The sequence below is a fragment of the Ooceraea biroi genome, chromosome 6, assembly GCF_003672135.1.
Source record: "Ooceraea biroi isolate clonal line C1 chromosome 6, Obir_v5.4, whole genome shotgun sequence".
NCBI classification, from domain to species: Eukaryota; Metazoa; Arthropoda; class Insecta; order Hymenoptera; family Formicidae; genus Ooceraea; species Ooceraea biroi.
Window position 1 is genome coordinate 5,049,869 of NC_039511.1, and position 14,463 is coordinate 5,064,331.

At 48.0% G+C, this 14,463-nt stretch overlaps 1 protein-coding gene across 9 annotated transcripts in view; it reads right to left on the reverse strand.

Moving 5' to 3' along the window:
• LOC105281995 (tropomodulin) overlaps positions 1–14,463 on the reverse strand; it is a 46,564-nt gene that overhangs the window by 24,628 nt on the left and 7,473 nt on the right. The window contains exon 1 of one of the 9 annotated variants that reach the window (XR_002193449.2): positions 7,708–7,946. The exons of 7 other annotated variants lie outside the window; for them this stretch is intronic. The gene's annotated coding sequence lies outside the window, so the exon portion shown is untranslated. Of the gene's footprint in view, positions 1–376; positions 525–7,707; positions 7,947–14,463 lie in introns of those variants that run through there. One more of the 9 variants, XR_894421.3, reaches the window with a different exon arrangement.

A 14,463-nucleotide genomic window follows, 5' to 3' on the forward strand; every position in this document is an offset into this window, starting at 1 on the left:
GCACTTGCTCATTTTCTCGGAATACCGCATGCAAAATACACGCATTATCCGAATGATCGCTATTTGCCTGCGACCGCAATGGACCGCACGGCATTACCGAAATCGCAGGGCGGGGTGGCCAGGCGAAAATATTTTCGCGGCTGCATTCGCGCGCGCGTTGCACCCTCGTGTCGAAAGGAGCGATTTTTATCGGGCTCCCCAATCTGCCGAGGCGTGATTCTCAATAGAGTCAGGTCCTTGAATAAAGTAGAGCACTCGTTACGTGCATTCAGGCTAATCGTCGTCGCGAGAGTCCGCGCGAGTGCCCTCGTAAAGGCTCGTCGTCGTCGTCGCGCAGGCGAATCTCGGTGATTGCCATAAATGGGACTGTACTTACGCAACGCGTTGACCGCAGAAACGAGCGACCCGATGTAGATAATCACGTGGCACACACCGATTCGCGGTGGAACGGCTGCGAGACTCGAGCGAATTTGCGGTGCGTTCCCTCGTTCACAGGTGAGACGGGCTCGAGGCGACTCGGGCGAGCAAAGGAGCGGCACGTGAGCGGAGACGAGAATCCCCCCGGTGCTGGAGTGCTACTAAACAACCGAGTTTTATGCTGGAACCTCGATGAGAGTACCTCGGGCGAGCAGAGTGGTATTGTGCGCGAGTAGCGAAGTCTACGAACCGGCGGCGATCGCGTTCAAACGACTTTCACTTCGGCCCCGCTTCCGTAGATGGATGTAGATGCGGATCCAGTTTTTCCGAGTTTTCGCTCCTCGAATACGTGACGCGCTTTTTAATGCTTTACAGATGACGCGGTGCCATCAGAAAAACTCAATTCTTACTTTACTTTCCTCTTTTGCCGTAAAAAGTGCAGCTGCATACTCTGATAGACTGTCAAAGAACGGGATTATCGATCCCGGTTTTGTTCTTTTGAACTGTCAGAGATTTGAAGACTTCTAAAGGAAGCTTAAACGTTCGTTTTACGTCTAATGATTTTTTCATTTAAAAACGATTTATAATGCAGCTGAATGCTTCGTCTATCCTCCGTTGCAAGAGTAAAGGGCGCGAGATACCATCTGACATTCGATGAATTTATTAGCTTGCTTGAATGGCATTCTCATGTCCGTGGCGGTCCACCGTCCGAGTAAACAACCCGTTGCCGCTTAAGAACGGCGTGATATCATCTGACGGACTCGCTGTATGATCTCACCGCATCTCGTACATATCAACCGTTAGAAAGATGCAACCGAGATCGCCGCGCGAGTCTCCTCCATGCAATTTTTTCATGAAACTCCCATGAATAATAGAAGGCGCTATTGTTATGAGCGTGCCGCTACGTGAACTTCACGCCGCGGCAAAAATGAGCATAATTTCATATTCCGCAACATGACATCACAGGCGCAAGCTATTCCAGACAACGCAAACACCCGGAAGGTGTCATAAAGACGCCATAAAAACGTCAGATACGCGCCGCAATCTCTCAGACTTAGGCGTCTTTACGATGTCTTTTGAACTTTTCGCGATGTTTAAGATCAGCGGTTTTCCAAATGCCACAATATGTCAAATCGTATTAATCCTTAAGTCTGTGGAATCGCCTTGAAAGAATGCTCACTCCATGTCCATCGCTTTATAAGCATTTCCAAAGAAAATTTCAGCAAACAGTCGTTACAATCGTCAGAATAGCAGGCACGTTATTCGCACAACTAACATCCGTTTACAAGAGCTTGGAAATCAAGAAATATAACAATAGAAAATACAAAAAAAGAAAATATATAAATCTCGTCTTACAGACATCGCAATATATTTGATCCCAGAGAACGGCCGCTCAGCTGACATTCCGCTTGACTCGCGCGGGCCGAGCCCTTTGTTCCGAAGCGCTGAAAGTAACGTCTCGAAATAGCAGACGAGGAACGCGAGGAGCAAGCCATGGCTACGAGCGATAGAGCATTTCCATGGAACACCATGGGTCCTTGATCTTAGCTTCTCTGAGAGAACTCCTCGGAGAAACATCGCCTCGCTCTCACGGCGCGCATCTTCTCCGGTGATTTATAAAAATACAACTGCGAAGAAGCGTCTCTATTTTGAATCGCTCGATCGATTCACCGATGTATTTCGAGAACACGGTCAACCTTGATCGATAGCGCCCACGCTCGCTCGGAGATCCGACTGTTCCATATTTTCCCCCATCAATCAATCGCAAAAGAGATCCGTTGGCAGTCTCCGCGGAGTCTCGCGAGATCGCTATTGATCCGCATCGTAAATCGGTTGCACGACGCTCGCGCGACGTTCAGAATTGTCGCTCGATGCGTCCGATGACGGCGATGGATACGTACTCGCGCGTGTGTCCACGAATAAACAGAGATCGACAGGGCTGCTGTGGGAGGCGACGGCAAAAAGGGAGGAAGAAAGCCTATCAAGCCCGTCGAGTGATCGATCGGAAACAGCGGCGGTGAGAAAGCATCGGGGTCGCTGACACGAGCCGACCGCGCGATGCACGTTGCTTTCCCGATCTCGGCCCGGCGCGTAAATAATCGCGCGTGTCAATGCGGCCTAAGTTTAGCGAGCTCGTGCAGCCGGCCGGCCGGCTACGGTTTTACGCGCGAACCGATCGCGGATAGAGGCAAGCGTTCTCGCGCGCGTATTTCGGGACGGTTTATGGATTTTCGCGCTGCTTGGCGGAGATCTCTCAATTTATCGCGCGACTTTGCTAAACTGTCGGACAGTAGCCGGGGCTGATCTCGCAATTCCGAATGAACGAACTTGTCGGTCACCTGGTTATCTGAAAGTCGCGCAGCATCCTTTTATATTCTAAACATTTATTTCTGTTTACTATTTTCCAAAAAATCCTAACGACATTGGCAAGAGTACAGAGGCCTCGAATGAAATGAACGGTGGAATGATTAAACACAAAGAGATCCCATATTTTACGTATTCCAAGTGTCAAAGTCGAGAACGATTAAATGCTCTTACTCGATGCTACCCATACAACCGGTTTCCACTCACGTCGTCACGCATAGTTGTTGCTGGCACGTCATGGGAGCCTTTGTCCCTTCAACTAATCCCGCGGGCATGCCATCGCATTTAAGAACCCCGCTTAGTCACGATCGGCTGACCACAACCCACCCGCACGCGCGTGAGAACCTTCGCTGATGACTGATGAAAAGGTCAGCCGCGTGTGTACACTTGTGCATGATTATGTGCATGTGCGTGCGCCGTAATGAAAGCCGCCCCCGCGCGTCATACATAATCGTGGCGACTCACGTATTCGAAGGTGGTCGAGGTAGGCAGCGACCAGAGAATTCCGCGACATTTACGACGACAACAATGACGACGACGGCATGTAATCGGCGGCAACACGCGCTGCCGATTTAATTAAAAAGGGCCGTAAACGCGCGCGCCTTGCTCGCCAAAGATAGGCATTCGAATAGGCAATGAATTACGCAAAGCGCAACAACACAGATGTGACAATGACATCATGAACGTCAGTGGCCTTTGCGAGAGACACGCGCGGCGCGTTTAAATTGTCTGACGACACGAGGCTCGAACAATCTACACGACAAGCCGTCACTTTCATTTCGTTAAAATTGCGCGCGTCCGCTTAGTTAGTTAGCCCCGTTCGCACGATTGTTCGTTACAATATTTTTGTAACACACTTTCCAGAGCGTGGAGATCACTCCGTCCGCGAGATGAAACGCTCCGATACATGCAATGCCAAGCGAATCTTCTTGCGCCATAACGCGTCGCGTATGGATATCCAAGGTGGAACTTTCTCTCTGCTTAAGAGTCGTCATCTCGCACGTGAGGCATTCCGTAATCGCCGCGATTTACGTAAGAATGTGAAATTGCAGCGTATACATCCCCTGATGTGGAACTGATCCGCAAAGTAGACATCGGAGGATTTCGCAGTCATCAAACTCGAATCCTATTACGTATTCGGTCGAGTTAAGTTGCGCGCTGCGCAAAAACAGGGTGTGTATTACTCTTCGGGGGGACTCGGTGCACGAAACGGCGAGACTTGCAAGTTCCCTAGAAGAGAAGCAAAAGTTCCGGATATCTGAGATTATCCCGAAGGAACGGACCTGTCCGGTGGGCGAAGGACGAGAGCGGGAAGGCGCGGAACAGTCTTGCGGAAACCACTTTGAATAAATCACGCCCGGCGGTGAACGCTCGGACGGGAAACTTTTCCAGGACATCTGGTTCCCTTTATTTTTCGTCATTCAGCAACGTCAACCTTCTCGCGCCGGAACTCGCAAAGTGCCGAGCCGAAAGAATCAAATCGAGTAACCGTGGAAATAGACGCGTTCAATTACCGCGGCCCGATCGAGGTTCAAGGTCGACCATCAACAACGGCGGATCCGCAGATCCACGTGTACTTTATTTTTTCACGTCTCGCGAGAGAATAATGACCGCGAGCGAGGTCGAGAACCCTCAGAACTCCTCATTTACCGCGGAGCTTTCCGATCCTATTCTTAGCGACGTACAAAGAGTTTCGGCGTGCTATAATTAGAAAAGGCACCGAGAAAGAGAGAATCGGAGTACCGAGGGAACAGGCCGAGCCTATTTCCGGATCGCGGTGAGTACAACGAGTAGTCGTCCGGACGGACGACGGTCTCGCCGCGCGAGAGGAAAATTACAAAAATTAAACGGTGACAAGCCGGTTCCGCCGATCGCCGTCACTTCGATGACGGGCTCCGCGTAAAGCTCCGAGTAACGAGGTAAACGACATCGGAACTGCCAATTTCGCGACGTATTCTATTGTGAGCGCCGGCTCAACAATCCGAGTTTTACGATTGCCGATTTAGCAGCGAGGCCCACGCGGATCGCCCTGGCAGTCGGATGGCAGTCGCGCACCAGCGCATTGCGGAATCGAGCTGGACCCAGCAAGCGAGGGGTGGCGCGATTCTACGAGATTAATACACGCATCGTAAACAATTCGGGATTCCAACAATTCGGTTGCAATCCGTTTGCCTCAACGTCAACCGTGTGCAAACTGCCAAAATCCGCCCTCACTGCGCTCCCGAATCGCGCGCGTTACGCTCGAATCGCTCCACGTGTCGAATCGAGGAATCATCAAGTTATTCGAGTTGTCTGAAAACGATATTTACATAGTCTCGCCTCATACTAGAATCGTCCTAAGTATAAAGATATTATTAAATCTTCCTCATTGGCTAATAAATATTTTAAGATTACATTTCTGACAATCTTGCTAAAAATGACCTATACGAATGCCGCTCTCATAATCGCGAGGGCCAAAGGGCTTCATCGCATCTATATGTCATTGTTGGATCCTGTCTACATTCTCTCGCGCGTTCTTCTAGTCGCTTCAAGCGCGTCATTACGCGTTGCGAAACGTGCGATCTCTCATAGATACCTGTCGTGCCGATCGTCATCGCAGCATTGTATTATGAGCCTGTCTGATCGCGCAATTCTAAGGCGGGAGACCATTGAATAGAGCCGCGCTAAACAAAACGCTGCTACTACGCGCGGGGCACACGTAGCAATTTGTATCGCGCGCCATAATTCTCCACGCTCCGCGTGTTAATCTCCCGCGGATAATTTATAAGTCGCCGCCGCTACTTGGCAGCGACTTGAACGGACGGATCAAAAGTTCTCAACGCGATCGTGCCGTCCGCTGGCATTCTCGCGAAAATTTCTGCGAAAGCCGTCATTTCGTGCTCCTCGCGCGCCGCCAATAACGCCGCCCGCCACGAAAATACAACCGAGCGTACTCCAAACAGACGTAAGGTCGGCGCGATAAATGCAACGCGTCTAAGCTCACGGCGAGATCTCAGGAATCCGCTATCGATGGAACGAGCCGGGTCGTCCGGTATTTCGAGAACGGCCATGGTTCCCGCTTCCGAGGGAAAACGCGCGGAGAAACGTCAACGGGATCGGACGCGATTAAACGCGGCAGCGAGGTGCGAGGCCGTTTGATCATCGCCAACCGAGACGAGAGACCGAGCCAAGTGTCGATACGCCAAAACGCCGAACACATTGTTGCCTTCAAGAAGAGAAGCGGCTTGAAGAATCCGCGAATCAGACTCACCGAGACTAAATTCATAGGATCGAAGATCCCGGAGTCTCCTCGCTCGCGAAATTGCCAGCTCCGAATGCAAATGCAGCGCACGGTGCATTCTATTCGTGACGAGCTCTGTCCGCACGTAATATTTCTGAGGAAGCTGGAGAATAGATCGAGGAATCATCAGCTGAATATAATGATTCCCCATCGACTCCCAGCTTCTGAATGAACGTCTGCAGCCTTCGGTGAAGCGGATCGCAAGGCGCGAGACATGGGCCGCAGAATTTCCGACCGAGCGGCGGTATAAATCCGAGACGATCATCAAATCATATCGCGATCGTTGCGCAATTCCGGCTTTTTTTCACTGTCATTTTTATTTCGCCATCTGGCATACGGCCAGTGCCTGCAGCGACACATAAAGAGGCACCGAATTATTTTTATAGGTAATGAAGCAGACACGCAGCCGGCGCAGTCCTTCCGAGGCTTGCGCGTGTCGCTTTTGTTTATCGTCGCTTTAGCCCTATTTATATCGGACGTATTTTTACGTGCTCGTACCGGATGCATCTATCGGTTCCGAGATTTCAATGCCAACATACCGCGCGCGGCTGCCGATGCGCGAGCCGCAAACATGGTCGCGCGTCGTTGTCATTGCAAGTGTGGCGCTAACAAGGTCGGAAATTCAGAATGCTTATTTAATCATTGCTCTTGTTATATTTTGCACTCGCTATATCATCACGTTGGAGAAGGCAAAATAATGTAATACAAAACGATTTGGGTATCCAAAAGAATATTTAAGGGTCGCAAACTATTCGAGATCCAAACACTAATCTCTAAGTGAATTTGAAAGATTCTGAGTATTCTTTTGTCTCCCTAAATTATTATAATTTAATAAATAAATAAATAAATAATAAATAAATAAATAAGTATTATCCAGATCTAAGCAAAATGGAAAATTCATTGTCCCTTGGAAACCCCATCTTGAAACCCGGAGCTTTTCGTGCGTTTACATACGGCTGCCAGGATCCAAAGCTACCACTGCTCCGCGGATCTGATTCACGGATAAACAGCCGGAAAATCGTAAATTGCCGCCGATGAGTAATCGCATGCGGCGGCAGCTACTTTGTGCACTTAGCTCGCGCGCGCGCCAAGAAAAAGGGTCTTTTCTTAGCTTTTCCGTCCATTCCCGGCTTAATTCTCTTATGCGAATCCGCGAGTTTTCTGTGTCGCAAACGGATATTCTAAATCTTCTCTTCACGTGTTTATAATCCGCGTGACGGACGTGGAGATATGTGATCAGCATGATGCATGAAACAGCAAAAACAGCAGCGGATTCTGGCAGGATTACCAGATTTAATTCCAAAAGTGAATCGTTTTTGGCGTTTAATTGCGATGCGGAAAATTGATAAGTACAATAACTTGCCACAATTTGGAACAAGAACGTCTAAAGATGAAAAGATCTTAGAGTTTCACTCCAATTTACGAATTCTAAAGAATTTCAAGATTTAAAAATAAATTTGTGAACGTAAGATTTTCTAAGCATATCCAACAATTAAGTATTAAGATAAAAATGTATTAAGCAGAGAATGAAGAATCTAAAAAAATATTTAAAAATGAAAGAGGAGAGTAAAATCGAAGAATATAAACAATACGTACTAAACTCTCCAAGAATGTGAAAATCTAGTCAACCCTCTCTCGTGTCTTACCTCTCGCCTGGTGGTGGTTGTTGTGGTTTTTCTGGTAGTGGTCCTGCTGATCGTGCTGAGATTCTCGTATGGAGAATCCCAGTCCTGGAAGATCTCCGTGGTCGCCATGATTGCCGTCGTGATGTCTCGCTTCGCACAATTTTATACGTAACTCCTTTCTAAACTCTTCGCACGGTAGGCACTTCAAAAAATCCTTTCGATTATCCCCCGTCGCGTCAGAAAAGATTCTGCAAGTTCGTGCATAATCATAGCCCCGAATTTCCGGTTGTCGGCATGCTGAACGATCGTCACCGTGCGATACGATTCAGAATTGAACTCTTTGGAGCGTTCGCGAATTATCTGACCCGGAACCTTGGCATAGGATTACTCTCCACTAAACTTGAATCTTTTTTAATATGAATTAAATCAACTGATACATATATTCGCACCAGAAGCGCCGAACGAGTCTCCATAAATTCTGACAAAATTCGCGACAGGCGTCTTACATCGTTTATGACAAGCGACTTATCCTAGAAAAGAAACAAACTTGCAGTGGGTGCATCTAGTCGAGCCGAAGATCGATCCGAGCCCTGTCGCTCTCTCGATATCTGCGTGCCCGCCTCATGAGGCGAGCTTGGACGAGTTGCAAGTGGATGCTGCGATCACAAGGGCGACGAAAAACGATCCTCAATGTAGCCGGTATACTTCGGGATCCGGACGTGGAGAAACGTCTTGCGCAACACTCCGCGGGGTGCGCCAAGATATGCGCGATTCGAGGTGGACCACGCGCGACTGAAGTCGAGAAAACGCGCCTCCGCTGTACGCTCACGAGCGGATGGCTCCGCGCCCCATCCGCGCGGACCCGCTTCCAGAAATACGGAGAAACACATATAATTAGGCCGCCACCCGCCGCGACGACGACGCACGCGGTGCCGCACGGGAGGAAGCGCATAGCGTCGAGATGCCACGACGCGTCGCGACCCTCCCCCATCTTCTCCCGCGACACCCTCGGCACTTGAGAATTCGTACCCTTTGCGTCGTCATCGATGCGCTTTGACAAGTCAAACAATAATGGAACCCTAGATCTCTTTGGCTGTTGGAATAGCCTTAAACCCTTAGAATAGATCATTGGAGAATGATCTGTTCATCAGCTTGAAGTTGTTTTATTAATATTGCTGTGTCTCTTTAAATAAGAGCGTTGGACAAATAAATAATTTTTCGCACGTTTTTTTGATGGTCTAAGTTCTTCGATAAGTTGAAAAAGTTTGGCGTATTGTGCAAGGTGATCGCTAGTACGAGTACAAGTGTACGATCGTGCCGTAACCGTAAACTAATTTTAAAGTTTTGCAATGTTTTACACACGACCCGTGTCTGCGTTACATAGGTAACATATTTGTTTTCCGCGCCCCTAAAATCTACGTAAACTCCGCGCGTCGGAAACGGAACACCGACAAACGAGGCGCGTAGAATTCGATACACGTAAGGTATCGAGAGAGACCTGTCGTTGGCCGTCGCGATCGTCTATTTTTCTTGGGAAACGAACGCGGGGAACAGAAAGAGGGAGTGTCTGGCCGACACGAGAATATCGCGAGAGTACCACGTGCAAATCTTTGGAAACATCAATTTCTGGCACGATGAATCATTCCGAGATGCGAGAGACAAATTCCCAAATTGCAAATCGATGAAAATCCTTTCCGTCTCTCTTTTGACTGATTTAATCTCATCTAAAATAGTGGGCAACATTTTGATCGGCCAAATCTGTTCTCCAATGCGCAGTTCTTTACGAACGCTCAAAAGCCCAAGACGCAGAGCTGATTTGAGCTTTCGCGCGAAAAGTTCTACGACGCGGCGAGCAACGTTTCGTCATCCCGCTTGGTCGAAGCTTGCGCACGTTCATCCGGGTGCAAACCCAAACGTTTCGCGCCGGCTGAGGCAACAATACGCGCGGAAAATAATTCCGCGTGCGGTTGCGCGGGAGGATGCGGAGCAACGCAGAACGGATTGCGAAAGTTCGCTCGGTCTCTCTTCCCGACCGAGCTGGCCGGAGCTTTTTGCGAGCTTTCGCGGCGCGAAATAACGGAAGCGACATATTATTTCGCGCGAGAGAGACAGTGACGTCTCGGCCGCGATAACTCTCGTGGTCGCCGCGATGCAAATCCTTTTGCTAAACCACTCGGAATTACTTTGGCAGCGCATACGGACGCGCGATGATGCACGCGCCACGCGCCACGCTCGCGCCGGTACGCTCGCATTTGACGCACAATTCAGTATTTAGCGCAAACACGCGCGAAGCTGGGTCACTCGATGGCATTTGCACGCCGCCTGAGCTATTTGGACGGCGAGGGCGGCGAATATGCGTACAATAAGCAACTATAAGTCGCGGAATATTTTCCGGCTTGCAAACGCGGACGTTGTGGAAAATAGCTCGACGATAAAGCAACTTGATCTTCCTCCACGTGCCGTAAAACGTCACGTCCAGTCCGTTTAGTGGATAAGATTTAATTTGACGTATTAAAATAATTAAATTTTTTCCTTTTACATAATACAATGTAAGGAAAAACTTGCAATTTAAAAAAAAATTATTTCTTGCTGCTTTGCAAGGAAGATTGATTTTATAAAGTGCTAGGACTTGTTGTAAATGTAATGTTCTTTAACAATTATATAATTGAGAGAGAGTATATAATAATATTGTTTGAATTGTGAAACATTCATGTTTGTATCATGCGATATAGTCAGATACTTGGACATAAATTTGTAATTGTCTCCAATAAAACTTTAACTACTACAATTACTGGTAGCGATAACGTGTGAGCTTTGTTTCAGCAAAATTTATTTATAAAATCTGTTCTTTATATTGTGGATAGATGGCGACACCATTTGGAAGCTTTCGTACGAGCTTGAAAGCTGTCCGCGTGAAAACTCGTCCGGAAGAGCCGTCAGATGGTGCAAAAGCTTGCCAAGCTCGTATCGCTAGTACAAAGAAGCCACTGTGCCCGATTTTACCCTCGGTCGTCGAGCTGCCAGAAAGCTCTCGACCTGAGAAAGCTTTCTCAAACCCGAAGATGGAAACGCTGCTGTCCGATGATATAATGGCAGCTAACAATATGTGCCATTATATTATTTAAAAAAAGAAAGTAACTACGACAGTATATAAGACTGCATAACGAGCAAAAGTAAAAAATTGGCAATGAATTCTATATATGCGGAGAAAGCATTTGAATGTAGTACAACTTGAAGCCATAAATCAAATGTAATTTTTAACAGAATATAGAATAATTTCCGTTTTGATGGAACTTTTATTAAAATGACGCTGTTTTCATATCTTTTCTCGAAGCACCTCATATTCCTTGATATTACTCGCGCAAAAGGTGCATGACGGAACGCTAGCGGAGACATTATTTAGATGCCGCTATTGCCGTGTACGTTATGCAAATTTCGCTCATATTTAGAGACCGTCACGAGGCGCAACATGAAAGTTAAATTGATCGGTTCTATTCCGGAAAATAATTTATGCGCATCGCACGCGTACGCGCGCATGTCGGAGATTAAACGTTTCACCCCCGTCGCCGCGGGGGTGTCACCTGCGCGATTAAAGAGCTAATTTCGCACGTCGATTGTTCGATGATCGCTCGCGCGAATTTTCCACTTTCAATATGCGCGCCGCACAGCAATCGCGGCCGAGAACAAGCAATCCCGTTCGGAACGCGCTCCTTTTTGCGCCGGGAAAAACGAATTACCGTCCGCGTGCTCACTATACGCGTGACGAGAGCGGAAAATGAGTACAGGGCGATTAAAAACGAACGTATGTTCCGACATCTCGGCAGCAGCTACCCTCCCCGATGAAGCTCTCCCATCTCCCCATTATCATCAAACGAACTCGCATTTAATTAATTTGTATCTGCTGTCCTGCATATGCATATGTATCACATTTACACGATATTTACATGAGATTATCAGATTATGCAGGCACTCTGCGAGTGTCCTGTATACCACCGGGCTCTCTCTCTCTCTCTCTCTCTCTTTCTCGCGAGGCGATCAAAATTGCACGTCAATCCGGCGGCCGCATTAGAGAGGCACAATTGCCACGCGAATCGACGCATTTACATTACCGCGGCAAGATGAAAACGGACAGAAATTACCGGGAGCTGCGCGTTAAGTTATGAGCGACGGATCGGCGATTGCGCCCGAAAAGCCGCAGGCCGAAAACGCGTGTGATTAAAACGGAAAATTATCGCGCGGCGCATCCCGCTGCATGTGACACGTGCGATCGATCGGCTCATCTGTCGACGCTAAAAATAAACACCGCTGCAAAATCGTTCGTTTCTGTGTGTGCACCTAATTTTAGGGGAGTCTTGTTTTTTTACGGAGAACGCGTACCTGTTTTTCTCTCTCTCTCTCCTTTCGATACGATCGGACGTATTTCGAATATTTATGGAATATTAAGCGAATATTCGCGTGCACTGCATTATGAACTGCTCGCTAGAACGCCGCTACATCGAGCAAGGCAATGCGCTTCGTTCGGAGCTGGTTATAGCCGACGCGCGCGTAGTTCTCGTTGACCGAGTCTGGCTCTGCGAGCGTGGGGAGCACGGGGACAATTCATGGAATGCGGTACTAATTAGAGACTATAATTAATTGCCCCGAGATGGACATCGAGCAAATAACAAGCGACGCGAGCGTAGCGTTTGATACTGTTGAGCGTGATGTCATCGCTCGGCTCCGCCAAAGGACTGATTGAGTGCTATTGCCCGCGCAGAATAGTACTTCCGCCTTGTGGATGGATGATATGAGAACAACTTTGGACACCGCACGTGCGAGATGCAAATAATTTGCGCTACTAACTGCGCCAATGTTTGATACCGCGCGTTTGGTATCGAACTATCACTACTCGCAGCAAGGTTTCCTCGCTCTGATACAGTCTTGTTAAAAGCATACATTTTTCGGGGCACCTACAGGGCGAACCCTTCAATTTAATCGAGCGTAATTCACCGTGGCCTGCCATCCGCGAGCGGATGCTGGTTTCTACCTCGTTGAAATCGACGGAGCGAGAGGAAACTTTCCATCGACGCAGCTGTTTCAAGTGGCGTGTTATTTTTAAGTCCGATCCACCCCGCTCCTCCCCTTCGACGCTAGGTATCCTTACGTCAGCGACAACACGATGAATCCGAGTGTTTTCTCGCTTCCGTTAAAGCGAGGAGAACCGTCGATGAATGTGGACCTTCCTCAATCAACCCTCGAGATTCCGCGTCGCCCTATCCCGCGACCAACCAATCCTTTCCATCGTCGATTGCACTCGCGACGGAGCGCAGCCTCTTTCAAAAAGCAGCGGCCGCGTGGACCGCGTAAGATCACGGTGAATTTTAGCCGCGACGATCACTCACGTCCGATCTAGACACTAACGCATCATTTCGCGAACAATGTTCTCGTCTGCTCAGTAAACAGCGATGTTAAGCGGTGTTAAGCGATGCCAAGACGAAAAGATATTATTGGGACGCGGCTACACGCGGCTTCCAGCGCGGAAAATTTACAGGAGAGAGCATATGAAATATATTTATATTCTCTTTATTTTAAGTACGTGACGATGGATGCGACAGAGATTTTTGTGTCTCAGAAATTATACGAGTCTTGTTGGAACCTGCTTCCTTTCCGCAAATCGTGTAAATAATTATTCAACGAGACTGTCCAATGGGACAGCGCGATACTTTGATACCTGCATAAACAAACGCAACGCTACGAGTCCACTTCACATGCACATTCGTGCCTTGATTGACTTCTTGTCCATGAGATTGACACGGCACACAGTGGATCGAAACCACCAATTCAGTGGACATCGACTAAAATTTTGTTTGAAATACAATTTTGTGCAGATCGGTTTTAATTAAATAAAATTAAAACCGCGGCAGTGAGTTTGTTGACCTCTCAATGGACAACGGACAATTATCTCTCGCCCAATGATAACATATTGATTTTTCTTTCAATTTTCCCGTCCGTAGCAGGTCGATGCTCTCTGTCAAGTCGAGTGGTTTGTCATTTTCAAATTAAGCACCGAACGATGCAGTTACGGTAATAAAAAATAGCGAGCCACCTGGCTAATTACGTTTCAATTATACTGTCTCGAGCTTCGATTATCGCAGTCCCGAAATTTAATTTTTCTCACACTCTTTCTCCCTCCAATTATCCGTGCTATAACTATTCGTTCTCAGCGAGGGTACATTCGATGGAATAAAATGTCTCGACACAATCTCAAATCCCGACTTGTCACACTTATTACTTACTTTGCTACTATGGAACATCATAAATATCGGGACTTGATTATGCCTTGCTAAGTTGCTAATATAATCGCTTATATTAAAACAATATTATTCACGCTGACGAAAAACTGTCAGCAACTAATCATACAACAAAGACCTTTTACTTCATTTGAAAAGTATCTACCGAAGATTAAAGGCGAAAAGATCCATTCCAAACTATCCAAAGGGAATAAAATCTCAAGTAAACGCGATATTTGTGGTTCAATCGGCGACGTCTCTCACCCCGAAAGTTGGGCGCTTGAAGGGTGAAGATTCACGAGCGATTGAAGCCATCCGCCTCCGCTCGAAATCGCGCCGTTCGAACGGCAACGCGACAAAGCCGCGGCGGAATAATCGCACGGGCATGAAAGCGGGTAGTAAAGGGTCAGCATCGCGGGGTAGTCCGAGGACGGGCGACGGCGAGAACTCGATCTATTTCGAGATCGGCCGACGACGAGAGCGTGACGGAGAGAGCGGCTCATCGACC